This window comes from Ursus arctos, unplaced genomic scaffold (assembly GCF_023065955.2).
Source record: "Ursus arctos isolate Adak ecotype North America unplaced genomic scaffold, UrsArc2.0 scaffold_13, whole genome shotgun sequence".
NCBI classification, from domain to species: Eukaryota; Metazoa; Chordata; class Mammalia; order Carnivora; family Ursidae; genus Ursus; species Ursus arctos.
The window spans coordinates 50,957,312-50,972,117 of record NW_026622797.1 but is presented as its reverse complement, the minus strand read 5'-3'; the positions used below and the strand labels follow the sequence as shown (position 1 = coordinate 50,972,117).

The following is a 14,806-nucleotide window of genomic DNA, read 5'->3' as shown; positions in this document are numbered from 1 at the left end:
CATTTTAAAAATTGCATTTAACAGCCATATCCTTCAGAACAGTCCCTCTGTGTGGAACAGAAGTGAATGGCTTAGTAATAATGATGAAGCCAGCAGCAAGAATGTCTTTCATGCCAAAAGGACTCTAACCACTCTGCTAGAAACCTACTCCTTCAAAAGCTTCTACACCTCTCTGAAATGTGGACAGCTGTCTGATGTTGTATGCCCTGCAGTATGGGTTGACATGTCTAAATAAAGGGAGTTCTTTAACCCTGCTCACACTTGCAGAAGTGTTTTCAAAATTGGTTAAATTGTGCAACTGTACTAAAGTGTACCCCTCCTGGGGTTTGAAAATGTTAAAGAAATCAAAAGAGAAGGTAAGATTATCTTGCATAATTCCCTTCTCACTTCCAAACAAATACTAAGTTTTAAAAATTACTTTAGCAACTAGGACATTAAAATGAATGCATTCCTTGTACACTCCAAACATGCAACTCCATCATTATTTAGCAAATGCAACTGGGAATAGATATATTTAGGGATCCAAATAGGTGCAGTTATGAACACTTGGGTAATTATATATTATTTTAGCTAATCAGAAATGCATGGACTAAAGTTGAATTACTTCCACTGTTTGCATTGTTGTTAACATTTATTAAGCATCTGCTTTGCACTAAAGATGGTCAAAACATATCAAGGAACCTCAGCCTTCAAAAAAAAAAGGCATCCAAATATTTGTATCTTAGCTATAGAAAGATACACATATGTTGTATGTGATTTATGTGGATATTTCAAATATCTCATTATTCAACGTTCTGATTTGATTTCAAATCAGTTTCATCTACTCCAAAATCATGTCAATTATACCTGAAATTTTAGAAACTAGGAGAAATGTCTGCAACCTACCTCCTGAGTTGTGAACTGCTTTACCTGAAAGGCCAAATCCTCCCCCTCCCAGCAGGCAATCATCTTATGCCCTGAAGCATGAGATCTGATTACCCCTATCATCATCTTAGCTTGCATAGATACAGATGTTATTAACGGCTGTAGTTTATCCAACCCTTTTTAAAAACGCAGCTGCAGCATTTGACTTGGGGACCTCCTGTGAATCCCACTGGTTGACTCCGTCTTGCACAAAGCGCGTGGGGTTTGGGGGAGGGAGAAGAGAGGGGGAGGTTTGTTTTGTTTTGAAGGGGTTTTTTTTTTTTTTTTTTTTTTTTTTTTTGAATCAGACTTCCCTAAATAGCCATTCGGCATCTTTGTAAGTGATGTGAATTCTGAAATTACTTACTAGAATAGGAGGACAACAGGGTACTGTGTGAACTAGATCATTTGGAAACAAAGCATACTAGAATGTATGATGCTTTTCACTGCATTGGCAGAGATCAAATATATGATCCTGATATACTTATTCATGGAATAAAGAATCATAGCTTATTCTCAAATATGTTAGCCACATTTAAACGGGCTACCCCGTTTTACATAACAATTGTTTCTACTAGTGTTGAAACAGTAATCTGGATAAAGCAGGTCCCCGCTGTGGAGGGAATAGAGGGATGTTTTTAAAATCTGAAAGGCCCAGATTGGCAATCTACACCGATCAAATTTAGTAATTAATTGTTCAGTCTAATCATTGACTTTTTCTCAGCATCTACAATTAGTATCTCTAAGTAGTTCCTCTTGTAGCTGGTAACATTCCCTCTACAAAACAGAAAAAGACCTCGTAAGTTTGCTCTCCATTGGGACACAGCAAATTTTTAAGGACTGTCAGAGAGGGAATTTCAAGAAAAACTTGTGAAGTGGAGGACTTTGAAGTTCTAGAAATACCGAACCATTGCTTCAAGATGCACACAACACTTCTCTTAATTCTGATTATTTCAGACTTAAGTGAGTGAAATTGCCTTAATTGGAGGTTCTAGAAGCCCTTCTGGGAAATGGGAGGTAGCTCAATGCAGTGGAATTAATATTTCAAAGAGCATTAGACTCAGCATCAAGAGATCTGGGTTCTGGTGATAGCCTCTGTCTCTATGTAAGTGACCTAGGACAAGCTTTGTCTCTAAGGATCTCAGTTTTCTCATCTGTGAAATGTTGGAATTAGATGAGTACAGATCTCCAAGGTCCCTTCTGACTTGTGTGCTCTGTAATTTTGGGCTAAATGGAAACCAAGTCAGACTGTGTAATTGACAGGAAATTAAGAGGTTGAAAAAGGCTCAGTGGCCAATCTCTCCCTGGATATAGTCTGCTTTCTCCTCTCTCTAGTCGTTCTTTTGTTTTAGAAAGCCAAAAAATTACCTGCATTGCTTCCCAAGGTTTGGAGGTCTAGAAGACCTGTCTCTACTCCCTACCCTCCCTGTTGCTGGGGCAGAGCAAAGGCAAGCCCCCCACCTCAATCCTCACCTTTCATTGTGAGTACAATGAGTCATGGTCACTTATACATTCCACGTTTATAAAGCACCACTATGGACCAGAGTGCGAGCACTGGCAATCCAAAAATGAATCAGATATTCTCTACTTCAAGGAGCTCCCTAGCTAGGTGGAGAGCTGGGTATCTCTTATGTCTCCTCTAAACCTCTTACTCTTGCCCTTAGGAAATAAGAAACAGACAGCTTTGTCTCTGCTGACCCATCTTCCTGGGGGAGGAGAAGGAGACCACAATATTTTCTTGCTCCTATGTTTCTATTCATGATCTTTGATTGTGTTTGTTTTAAATACATCTCAAGCGAGTCCCCTTTTAGGGAGGGAGCCCAGGTCCCAAATTAAAGCAATTTGATGAGAGAGACATGATGAATTCTTCTGGCACCAAGGCAGGCTATAAACGAATAAAATATTTTATGTAGGAAATAGAAGAGATGGGAGAAAGATGTTTCTATTTGATTATTCTTGGGGCAAAAAGTATCCAAGTACAGGAAGGCTCAGAAGCAGAAGCCTCTATTCCTCAGCCTGTCTCTAGACCTGAATTTCTTTAGCTCCTGTGGCTCCGAGGAAGGGAGGATGTGAATGAATGCAGAGACAACGTTATTTGTGAAGGGGGAAAAAAGAGAAGCCTGTCGCATGGAGCATTGTCTTAATCCTGTTACTGTTAACTATGTTCATCTTCCCATCTGGTAGGGAGTAAGAGACAACTCTCAGCCAGCACAGTCCTGGAAAACCTCAAGGAAAAAACTCCACAATTCAGCACCAGGTTCTAGAGCACCAGTGTCTCTATTCTGGATTGTTCTCAGTGTGTCTTTTCTGAGTAGAATTAGATCGGACCAAAACAACTTGTAGAGAGGCCCACAGCAAAATCAGGAGCAAGCTTGATGAGATGGTTTTTCTTTCTGTCACTTGGCACGCCCTCACTGAGCACATACTTTGTGCTAGACAGTCTTCCCCATCCACTGGGAAAGCAACAACCAACCATACATTGACTTAGGGTTTGGTACCAATGAAAATCAGCTTTTTCCTCATGTAAACAAACAAATAAAGTTGTTTCCCAGTATCTTTTGGAGACTGACTATCAAACCTCGGCCAAGCTTAACTGTTAGGTTTTCTCAGACATTTTCTGGGTCTGGGTATTTCTCAACCCTGCTTGTCAGTGAGATAAAGGGTATTTTAAGGAATGAATCCCTACAGGTAGAATGGCCTCTGAGAGGGGTTGACCATTGGTTGGGGAGGACATCTCTCTTCCACACCAACTTCAGCTCTTTTTAGTAATGGGAAAGCTTTTTCTTTTTCCCTTGCTGTTTTAATTTAAAAGAATGGATGGAGGGACAGTTAACGGAAAAAATGGCACCATTTTAAGGGACGCTAGTGAATAGAGAGCTAGGGGTGAGACCCAAATAACCTGATGCTAGAGGGGTACCTTGCACCCCTGCCTCTCTTGTACCATTTGGGTAACAGGACTCTACTTCCTTTTTTAAATGGATGGGAAGGGACCTTAGTAAGAGTAATGGAGTAAGGGAGAGTAAGCTATAATATAAGACTGTTTTCAGAGGTAGTAGATTCCCCTAACACAAGACCAGCTTTCCAGGCATCCATAACAGCTTACTCCACTCCACAATGGTTTAGGGCCCCTTGTGTATTTTTCCAGAATGTCCTGTGTTTTAGTCCAAGCCAGTGTATTTAGCACCTTTTATGTGTCTGCTCTCTGTATACTCCTTGAGAAAGGGATCATGTCATTAATCTTTGACACATAGTGGGTACTCAGTATGTGTTGAAGGGGGTGATGATTGATGGATGGACAGAGAGACCCCTAGAGTACATGGTCCTTCTTGTGGTTTTATTTCTTATCTCCTGGGCCAAAATATAAACATCTTGTAATAAAAGATGCCTTCCTTGTGTTTTGGTTTTGGTTTGGTGGAGAGTCCCATGCTCGCACAAGGCTAAAGAGGAAGTTAGGAGCTACGTTTAAACCTGCTCAGAAGGGCTTCAGAACATCTGGGATGTGGCTTCCCTCCCTCCCCAAGACAACTGCTATAAACTCCTCCTTGAATTTGTCTCCGTTAACAAAGTATTTCTGAGATAGGGTGCATTTGCCCCTTAGCAATTATTCCCCATCCTCTACTCACAGGAAAAATCTTTGAAAGTTAAGGTTGAATCATTCACAGATGATTGGAGCCTGGAGAGGTCGTCTCTTGCCCAAGGTTACACAGCTATTGGACAGAGCCTGAACCCCAACTCCTGGCATCCAGTGGTTAGCTTTATTGTGCCTCCAGGGGCTTCTTGGGAATTCTTCAGGAGACTTTCCTCCTTTATTTATTCACCCAACATTTATGCAGCTATGATTCAGCTATGCAGCGCATTGATAGGAAGATGGAAAGTAACAGTCTCTGTCTTGAGGAGGCTTTCTTCTCTGAGCTGCACCCACTGAGTCCCAAGTTTCTACCCCTTAGATCCGAGGTTCCTATGGCCTGCAAGCAGGTTCGAATAAGCCTGCAGGCACTTCGGCTCTAGGCTCCTCCTGGACCTGGTGGGCGGCCGCGCCCCAGCCCCTCCCGCCAACCCTGGATCTTGTAGCCGCCGTTGCCACCGAACCAATCATGCCAGAAAGTCATCATGATGATTTCAGAATTGCATTGTGATTTATGCAAAGCGCGCGGATAATTACAGCCGGGCGCGCAGAACACAGGACGAACATGCTGCGGGTGTGTGCGCGTGTTGTGCCTTTTGCCAGGGCTGGATGGTGTGGTGGGGATGGTGTGTGTGTGTGTGTGTGTGTGTGTGTGTGTGTGTGTGTGTTTCTATTCAGTGGTCTTCTGGATGGATACTCTGCTTGATTAGGGACTGGTGATAGGAAAAAGGGGGGGACATTCCCATTTTAATTTTGAGACAATTTGGTGAGCCTCGGGAGTATTTCCCACAAGTTTTGGTGCCTACAAATGAGCCAGCAGGGCGAAAATGTCAGGGAATAGGGGTGAGGTGGTTTGGACCCCTCGAGAACCATAGTCGTCCCACCTCCAAGCCGCCCCCACCCCCTAATAAAAGCGGCTTCTAGATCTCCTTCTTGCCACAGACTTCTAAACTTTTCCCCCGGAGACAGGCCTAGGTCTAGTCTTTAACACTGGCCTTCATTCTTGCCCGAGAAACATTACTGTACGTGGATCTTGTTCTTTGTCCTTAACCAAGCGCCCCACTCTGCGTCCACGTGAGGGTGGTGGTGGTGGTGGTGGTGGTGGTGGTGGCGGCGGCGGCCCCGGCGGCGGGGCAAGTGGGTTTCTGGCGGGAGCCAGAATCCCAGGCTCCAAAAGCGAGCCTGGCACAATAACTGTGTTTATCAAATGACGCCCCAGAAATCAATTCCGTTTCTGGGCGCGGAGTTCAAGTTTGTACTATTTCGCGTACGCGGTCAGTACACTGCCCAACTTAGCTGTCAAAAACTTTGATTTCTTGTCCTGTCTCCTAAAAAAATACCCTCAGGTTTATGGTTTTGTCCCACAATTCCCCAATCTCGTCCCAATACAAAGAACCGAGCAGGGCTAACTTGGGAAATAGCCGTCCCCCTTCTTGCCTTTTCCGGGTGTCCCTACGACCCTGACGAGGGCGCCGGCTCTCAAGCGTGTGGCGTGCGCAGGCCAGGGCTCCAGGCCCTGCGGAGGCTGCTGCGGAAAGTTGCAGTCACGTGCTGAGGCCGCCTATGGGAGTGCACAGCCTTGCGCCCCGGAGACGCCGGGCAGAGGAGCTGCGCCCTCCGAGGGCTGGGGGGGACGCAGACACTCACTTTGCACACACAAACTCTCAACGAAAGCCCGGGTTGACCTTGAGTCTGGAGAAAGTGGGGCTAGGGGAGGGCGGGTAGAATTGAGGAGTGCGGGTCTTAGTTCTCCTCCCCGCTCCCCGCCCCCCAACGCGCTGCGGAGGGCAGGAGAGCAGGAGGTGTGACCCCTGACCTCTAGCCGGCCCACGCCCGGAGGACAGGCTGGCAAGCTCTTGTTCGACAAGTTCAAGCTGCTGGGAGAGCTTAAATAAGAATTAATCTCTTAGAGATCGGGGATCACCGCTCCCTCGGCGTGCGCTCTCCCAGCGCGGGGCAGGGACCAGGGAGCGAGAGAGCAAAGGAATCGAGGGAAGGCTGGCGGGAGGGGTGGGGGCCTAAGGCGGAGGAAGCTCTCCAGAATCCCGGACGCGCCTGGAGAGGGGGAGCCAGCGAAGCCTTCTGGGGATGAGTTGCAGGAGGGAAAGTTCTGCCCTCCAGTCGCTCCAGGGCAGATAATGGAGGCGACAGGAGCCTCGCTCTGCTCCGGATGGGCTTTGCTTTGGGGAGCGGGCGGCACCCTCCCCGCAGCTGGTGCCCAAGCGGACTCCGCGAAGGCCGCAGGAACGCGGCGACTCGAGCAGACCCCATCCCAGGCCCCAAGTCCGCACGCAGCGTCCTCAGCTACAACTTTCCGTAGATAGTTGCAAAATGAATAATTACTCACCTCGGACCAGATCCAAGTTTTACCCAACAGAAGGGGCACGGGACCAAGAATGAACCAACTCACATGGCCATATCCGGTGCGCACAATCACACACAAACATACAGCCACCCAGTTTCTTCCACGAATCTGTCTGGCGCTCTGGAGAAAAGGGGGAAAGCGTTTTGAGAATGATCCAACTCTCCTCCCCTTCCCCTTGCCATGAAATATAATAATTCATTTTTATTACAAGAGTAGCACCGTCCTCACCATCACGCACGCACAGAGCCACACTCCCATATTCACACTCTAACTCGTCAGCTCCGACAGCGCCTGCATTTTCTTTGGGAGCCGCTTGGAGGTTCATTAATATCATTAGCATTTAACCCCCTCCCTCTTCTCATCCCCTCCCCGCACATGGCTGACGTCAGACCCCGCCAGGAGTTGGGGGAAAAGCTAAGTGGGCCAGGGACGCCCTATTCCCCTCCCCGCGGCTGCCTGTCAGAGCGCTTCTGGAGATATTACAGGGGACCCAGCCCGCAGCGACAAGCACAAAGTCACGGGGTAATGAACTTCGGGGACCCTTTGCCGCTCTGTGCGCAGCTCTCCCCGGAAACTGGGACCTGGCGGCCTGTTCCCTCGGAAGACTTCCCAGCAATCTAGTTTCCCACTCCGCTCTCGGGTTTGGGCAGCACGGAGCCCATCTGCCTGAGACCGCGGTTGTGTTTTCCTTCTTTCCTTAAAAGAGCAGCGGTCTGTATGAGATCTGGCCACACTCCGCATGCCTAATGTAGAAGGAGAAATTGAAGACTGAGAGACAGGAATGATGAAAGAGAGGGATTTTGTCCTTTTTGCTCCGTAGGAAGACCATTTTCGTGTCTCCATCTCTGTCCTTCACTATTCCTCTCTTGCTGTCCTCCTCCCTTCTTCCTCGATCTGCCTGTCCGTCTCTCCGTTTGTCTGTCCATGCGTGTGTCCGTACCAAGCAACATTCCCAGCAGCTGCGGTTTTGCAAGAGCCGGGAAGAAACTTGAGGATGCTTAAATTCCCACCGTGGAACGAATTCTGAGCGCCCGGGGAGCAGCGCAGCGCGCAACCGACACCCACCTGTCCGGCCCCGGAGCCTGCAGGCTGGAGGGCGGCTGGAGAGCGGCGGCGCCCGGCGGCGAAGCGGGCGCTGCCGGCCGGGACTCGGGCAGCGCCCACCAACCGCTCCGCCCCGGGACAGCCAGCATGAGCAAGCCGGCCGGATCAACAAGTGGGTACCTTTGGGGCCGCCGCGGGGCTCAGGAGCGCAGCGTGGGGTGGGAGGGAGGGGAGGCCGGGGAGGTCCGGCCCCGAGCGCTGCAGCTCCAAGCCCGGGAAAGGGACTCTAGCGGCGTGTGCGCTTTGGCCCAGCTCCTTGTAGACCGTGAGTCGGGATGTTTCGTGGTGAGGGAAGAAGAATTTCGTTACCTCTGGATTGCTTGATTCTCCCTGCCCCCCTCCCCCCCGCCCTGGTATAGTGGGAAGGTGGAGACCCGTGCAGCCCACCAGTACCGCGAGTTGCCTCCGCTTGGCCGCCAGGTGCGGGGAGGGGGGGGGCGACGGGGGCGGGAACTAGGCCGCAGTTCCAGGCGGCAGCACAATAACACGCTCGCTCAAAACTCCGAGCTCCAGCGCGCAAAAGCAACTCTGCGCAAAGCGGATTTGAATGGAATGCTTTGCACCCCGTTTCTAGCTATTTCAAATAATCCTGCAAACTGGGAAGCAGAAACAATTTAAAAGTCACATTTTCCTTAATCCTAAATCCGCGTAGGTCATAACTGGGGAATTTAAAGTATGGCGAACCGCTCTAGCAAAGAGGGGACCAAATCCCTAATCCCAAGGATTTTTCGAGCTGGAGCTCGGCAGAGGCAAGAGTGTGCGGCCTGTTCCCTTCGCGCGCTTCTCTCCTTCCTCAAACTTGCCCTGCTGGTGGCTCCCCTTCAGGATGCCGAGCCTCGGCTGATCTCTAACTGGCCCTAGACGCCAGAGTGCGGGGCTAAGTGTGTGTGCGAGGGCATCTGCGGGCCCCGTGCCTGCGGAACCCGAGAATGCGGAGGCCCGAGTCGGCGTTGGGCGGGCGTTGTTGCAGGGCTCGGATCTCCCCGGGGCATTTCAGTTCCCGCCTTCCGGTGGCCCGGGGTTGCCTTTTCCGGGGCCCAAGGCTGGGGGTGGCCCCTGTCGCAGTCCCCACGTCCCGGAGTTCTCTAACCGCCCTTGTTGCCTTCGCCTACAGCATTTTGGGCGCTCCGTGCTTTCCTCAAACACCGCCCCCCTCACTCGCCCTCATTGTCCTGAGTCTTTGAAAGTTGGGAGAATCCAAGATACTTCTGAGGACTGAGGATGAAGTCCCACTTAAGTGGGAAGCAATTCACTTTAAACGTTTGCTTTGGTTTGGGTGTTACCATTTTTAAAATTCAAGTAAAGTGAATGTGAACAAAAAGAGAAAAGGAGAAATGTTAAAAGTAGGGCAGAGGGAAGAGAGAAGGAAACTTTGCGGCCGCCCAAATTCCAGCCGACCCTTGCGGAGGCCTGGGTTTTCAGTTAGCCTCGGGCCTACGCTGGCCCTTGCTTCTCTAGTCTGGGGGAAGCCAGGTGGGCTTGCTTTTTGTGGCCCATGTTCTGGCGCGTGAGGTGCTTCCCAGAGGCGCAGAAGGAAACCTTTTCTGTTGCATTCCGAGCCTCTATTGCAAAAACCAGAGCCCGCGGGCTTCGGCAGGCCTCCTTGCTACCTCGCCCTGTGACAGGCCCTCGCCTCCTTCCCTAGAAGTAAGGAGCCTCGGACTCCTTTGCCCACTTGGGGTGCGGAGTCGCCGGGGTTGGTGTGTGTTGGGGGGAGCTTGAAAAAACGAGGCCTCGGAATAGAGGGAAGGGACAGGCGCGAAGCTCGGTTCGCTGTGGCGGCACCCGCGTGCGATGGACCGGGACTCAGGCGAACCGTCCAGACGCCGGATGGGGGGGGGGAGGCTAAGTGACATGCTGGGGAAACTTGGGAGCTCTCCAACTTCCCAAGAGCCTGAGTTCGGCCTCGGAAGCCTGAGACCCGCCGCAGGTTCGGCCGCTGCTGTGGAAGTTCCTCAGGCCCGCAGGAAGGCAGCCCCCGCCCGCGGCGCCGCTGCATCCCGGCCTTCTCCAGACAGGTGGCGGCAGCCGGCCCGAAAACTGCGGCCCTCGGGCCGCGGGCGGCGAGGAGGTCGGCGCGCAGCGGGCGAGGTCAGGACCGAGCCGGGCCGCGAGGTCTGCAGCCCCCGCCTCGCTCGGTTTCGCACAGCTGGAGGGCAGAGCAATGTCACCCGGGAGCCCCGCCTGGGTGGTAACAAGACCCCGGCCAGTCACCCCTGCAGCCCAGACTAACTTCTTTCAACAGCCTCTGATGGTAATTACAGTAATCGAAGCTGCCATATATCTTTAGGCAATTATGACACACAAAAAGCCCCGAGGGGACCCCCTGGCGAGGGAAGTTAAGAACGGTTTTCCAGCCTCAGGAAACTCCCGCCTGCCTCACGTCGGAGCTCGCTCGGTTTGCTAAATGAGAGGAGCTTTGCAACGGGGTCAACCAGCTTGTCTCGTGACCCCAAGTCACCTTAACGTGGTTGGGTGGCGGAGTCTGAGGCGCAGACCCGCTCTGCCCCGGAATTTTCGCGTCCCTCCCTCCTGTGCCCCGCCCCAGGCGAGTCGGCCTGCCTCTAATCTGCCCCGGGAGCCGGGGCCCGGAGGTCTGCGCCGAGGCAGGACCCACCCGCAGCTGTGGCGGCCCCGCGGGGAGACTGTCGAGGAGCCCCGACACCCGCCCCCAGCTGGAGAGGGGTCACCCACCCCGCACTGGTCCTCCCTGCGCCCCATGGGGTTCTCCAGAGATGTGGTGTGTCCCTGTCCCCCTGTCTGGATGGGAAGCGTGGCGGGCGGGGTGGGGTGGGGCGAAGAAACACCACCACTACTGCTCCCGTGGGCTTATCTTGGCATCATCAAAAGTGCCACCGGGAAGAGGACAGCTGGGGCGACAGGATTGCTGAATCCCAAACATGGACCCCAGCTCAGCCAGAGGGCGCGTGTCATGCTGGGAAGGATGGTTGCAAAATAAGGAAACCAAGTTTACTGTTTACAGCGTGAGTGCGATGCAACAGAGCTCGCGTCCCCGGCTGCTGGCGGCTGTGAGTTCCCATGGGCGCAGTGACAGGCCCAAGGGGGTGAGGGACAAGCCCCGCTGTGGCTTCGCCTGCCTCTCTCCAGCCGCTTCCTCCCCCCACCAAGCACAACCTCTCCTCCCACCCTACGGAAAAGGGGGCGCCGAGGCGGTGGTCGCTGCGCCGCGCGCCTCCCCCACCGGCCTTTGTCACCGTCTGAATTCCCATGCTACTCTTTTTGACGGGTCACTGGTGGCTCTATAGGCAGGTGCTATGGCGGGGTTGTAATTACCCCGGCCGAGCTTGGTCGTTACCGAACCCCCACCCCCACCCTGGCCGCTGGGCTCTCCATGCCCCCCTCCTTCCCGGCCCCCAGCAGCTCCTCCAAAGGCCTTGCTCAGGGATTCGCGCCCGCCAGGACGCCTCGGAATCCAGGAGCAAGTTTCCACTTCTGAGACCTCGGGGGCCCTCCCCACGTGGCGCCCTCGCCTCCTCTATTCCCCTGGCCGGGTGGTTCCGACTCGCCACCCTGCACCCCAGCCTGATATCGTTCCCCAGCCGGAGTGCTCCGGACAGCAACTGGCCAGTTTCACCGAGGCCCAGTCCTTCCGGGCCCGGACTGGAGGCCTTGGGTGGAGTCGCGACGGGAAAATTTAATGTAAATAAGTTAATTATTACTATCATCCTTACTATTAACAAAGTGTTGCCACTTTAATACTTTGTTTGCGAGAGGAAAGATAGTTCTAAGTCCCTATGAAGCGCTTCAGTCTGGTTGGACTCTTGAACCTTAGAGAAAATAGTTCCCTCCCTCCTGAATTTTGGAATAGCACCCGCTCCCTAAAGTTCCCTCAAGGTCGGTAGCCACCCCAGCCTTGAGGGGATTCCAGGAAAAGTTCCTTAAGCCAGGAGACTGTCGAGGCCAATAGGGGTGGAAGGCAAGCTAGAGAAACCAGCTAGATCCCTTAAAATACCAGCCTCCCACAGCGGAGGAAAAACAGGCAGGAAGGAATCCACCCGGCATCTCGTGTGAGGAGGTAGGTCTCTGATGAAGAACTTGGGGAGTGGAGGGAGAAGGGGGTGGCTGTCCCGCGCTAACCTGCGAAGAAACCGCGCACGCGTCGCTCTCTCCTTTGCCCAGCCCGGTGCTAGTTACTTTGGGGGGAAAATGTGTTTTTCCTAAAAGAAATAATTTCTCAAAAGCGATCCACTAAGCATTTTTTAAAATAGGTAAAGCGAAAGTTGGGCAATTACCACTACCCTTATTATCATTAATAATCCTAGTATTAGCATTACAATAATAATCCTAATAATAACAACCGCCCGGCAGCTCAGAGAAAACTCGATTGCCTTCCAGCTGCCATCCCTGGTTCCAGCCGTGTTTGTTTTTCTTCTTTCCCCTTTTACATTTCAAGTTTGTCTCCTCGCGCGCTAACAACTTTCTCTGTTAAATGCGAGAGCGGGGGAGGGAGGCGGCCAAACTTTCCGCGGAGCAGAAAGGCAGCGGCGGGCCGTGCTGCCGCCCCGGCCTGCTGTAATCTTTTATTCCAAAATGGGTCTCGGCGATTAGAAGAGACCCAAATACATGTAGCGGTGCATGAATAATGCTCATTGTAGGAAACTGACACTTGCTCAAGGAAAAAAAGTTTGGCTATAAAATCACTTCATTATTTGCTTTTACCGCAGCTTCGGTGCTAATCCCTTCAGAGGTCAGATTGCTTAGCATCTCTCTCTCCCGCTCCCCTTGCCTCCCTCTTCTCCGCCCTCCTTTCCCTCTCGTCCCTTCCCCCCCTTCCCTGTCTTCCCTGCGATTTCAGGCCGTATTTTAGATATCCCCTGTAAAGTGTGTGGCGACCGCAGCTCGGGGAAACACTACGGGGTCTACGCCTGCGACGGCTGCTCGGGGTTTTTCAAACGGAGTATCCGAAGGAATAGGACGTATGTCTGCAAATCTGGAAACCAGGTACCTCGGCCAGGGCTGCACTGCCTGGCGCCCCTCTGCTGCCTCCCCCTCCTTTGTTTGTGCCAAGGCCTCCTCCGAGTTTCCAAGCTGCTGAGGAGGGACCAAGCCCTGACCTCTCCCTTCCTCTCCCCTCCTTCCCGCCTCAGCTCTCAGAGGCCCTTCCGCCGCGTGGGTAAGGCGGGAAGAGGTAAGGGAAGATGCAAGAGTTTGCAGGGGGAAATCTGAAATCCCGGCTTCTCCCTGCACACACACACCCACCCCGCTTTTTGTAATCCTCTCACAGACTTTGACACTGGGTATGGCCCACACCCAGTGGCTTTAAAACCAGCCCAGGGAACCTAAGGAACTTTAGAATCTAAACCACACGTTGCAAGCTGAAGAAAAGGCTATGTTGTGTTGCCTGCACCCTACCCACCACCCCCCACCCCATTCCTAGCAGCAGCCGGAGCTCAGTGCCCTGACCACTGCCTACCACGGCAGAAGTAAAAGGCACAAGACATCCCAGGCGAGGTTGCCGTCTGAGGTGAGTGTGGCCATCTAGAACACAGGACTTGCTCTGCAAAGGGCTTTGTCCTTTCAACTTTGGAGGAGCAGGATTGCTCTGGAAATGAGCAGTGGGGCTTTCAGCACCCATGTGACTTTAGCTAGGCCTTGTCAGGAAAGGGCAGAGTGGTCAAGAAGACAAGGCTCTCAAGGAAGGGGTAACTCGGATCTTCTTCAAGGCTCCCATATCTTCTTTTTCTCTGCTTAGAAGATGTGCCTGGTTGGTTGTGTTTTGGTCTTAAGCAGGCAGAACTGTCTCGAAAAGACAAGGGAGCATGGGCTGAGAATGAGCCAAAGCTTCCAGAAAGAACAAGTAGGACCCTCTGACTCAGTTTCCTGCTCAGTAATAGGCTCATTTTAGGGAGATCAGCCTTTTGGTTCCACACTGCCTTTTCCTCAGCCAGGCACACAGACCTTCAGCACAGAGCCACCACCTTAACTCCCAAGAAGACCCCGGAGAGTGTATTATTCACAAGTCATCCTTTAGTAACTAAAATGGTAAAACATCTTTACTAATTCATATTTATATATGATATATGTATATATGTATATCCATAGATATATATACACACGCACATGTTGTTTAGAGCTGGCGAATCATTCTTTTTCTTTTAAACCGGTTTTTAAAAAAGATTTTATTTACTCATTTATTTGAGGGAGACAGAGAGAGAGCGAGTATGGGGGGCAGAGGGAGAAGGAGAAGCAGGCTCCTCACTGAGCAGGGAGCCCGATGTGAGCTCGATCCCAGGACCCTGGGACCATGACCTGAACCAAAGGCAGACGCTTAACATTTTGAGCTACCCAGGTGCCCCTATTCTTTTTCTAAAGCTATGTCTGCGCATATCAATTTCCAATAGATTTGGATTATCAACAAAAATAAGAAGATACTTACATTTGGAAAAGTTATTTTGAACTCCAGCCCTGGTACCTGTTTAATTGGGTACACAGCTCTGTATCAGTTTCTAGCTCACGCTATGGACACATCACATTAAACACATGCAGGCCTGTATCCCTATAGCCCCACAGGAATGAGATATTACTGTGGGTCATCAGATTTGAGCAGGCTTCTACTTAAATTACCTTTTAATTTTATGCAATGCACAGAATTAGGGAATCAAAATCTCAGATGTTATGCTTGATATTTTCAAAGGGGTTGGCTATCAATTCGAACATATTGATGTCAGTCCAAGTCCTTGTAAAGGACTGATAATAGACTCATCAGGCTTGGTGTCCTCTCCTTGCAGAGAGAATAAATGGGCTGAGCTCAAGCACTCATCTTCCTCTCAAGTTTCAGATATTTATAT

The 14,806-nt window shown here is 51.3% G+C and overlaps 1 protein-coding gene across 1 annotated transcript in view; it reads left to right on the top strand.

Annotated features, from left to right (window-relative positions):
- Nucleotides 1-14,806, top strand: part of NR2E1 (nuclear receptor subfamily 2 group E member 1) — a 101,626-nt gene that overhangs the window by 72,898 nt on the left and 13,922 nt on the right. The window contains exon 2 of the mRNA XM_057311222.1: nt 12,814-12,959. The gene's annotated coding sequence lies outside the window, so the exon portion shown is untranslated. The remainder of the gene's footprint in view (nt 1-12,813; nt 12,960-14,806) is intronic.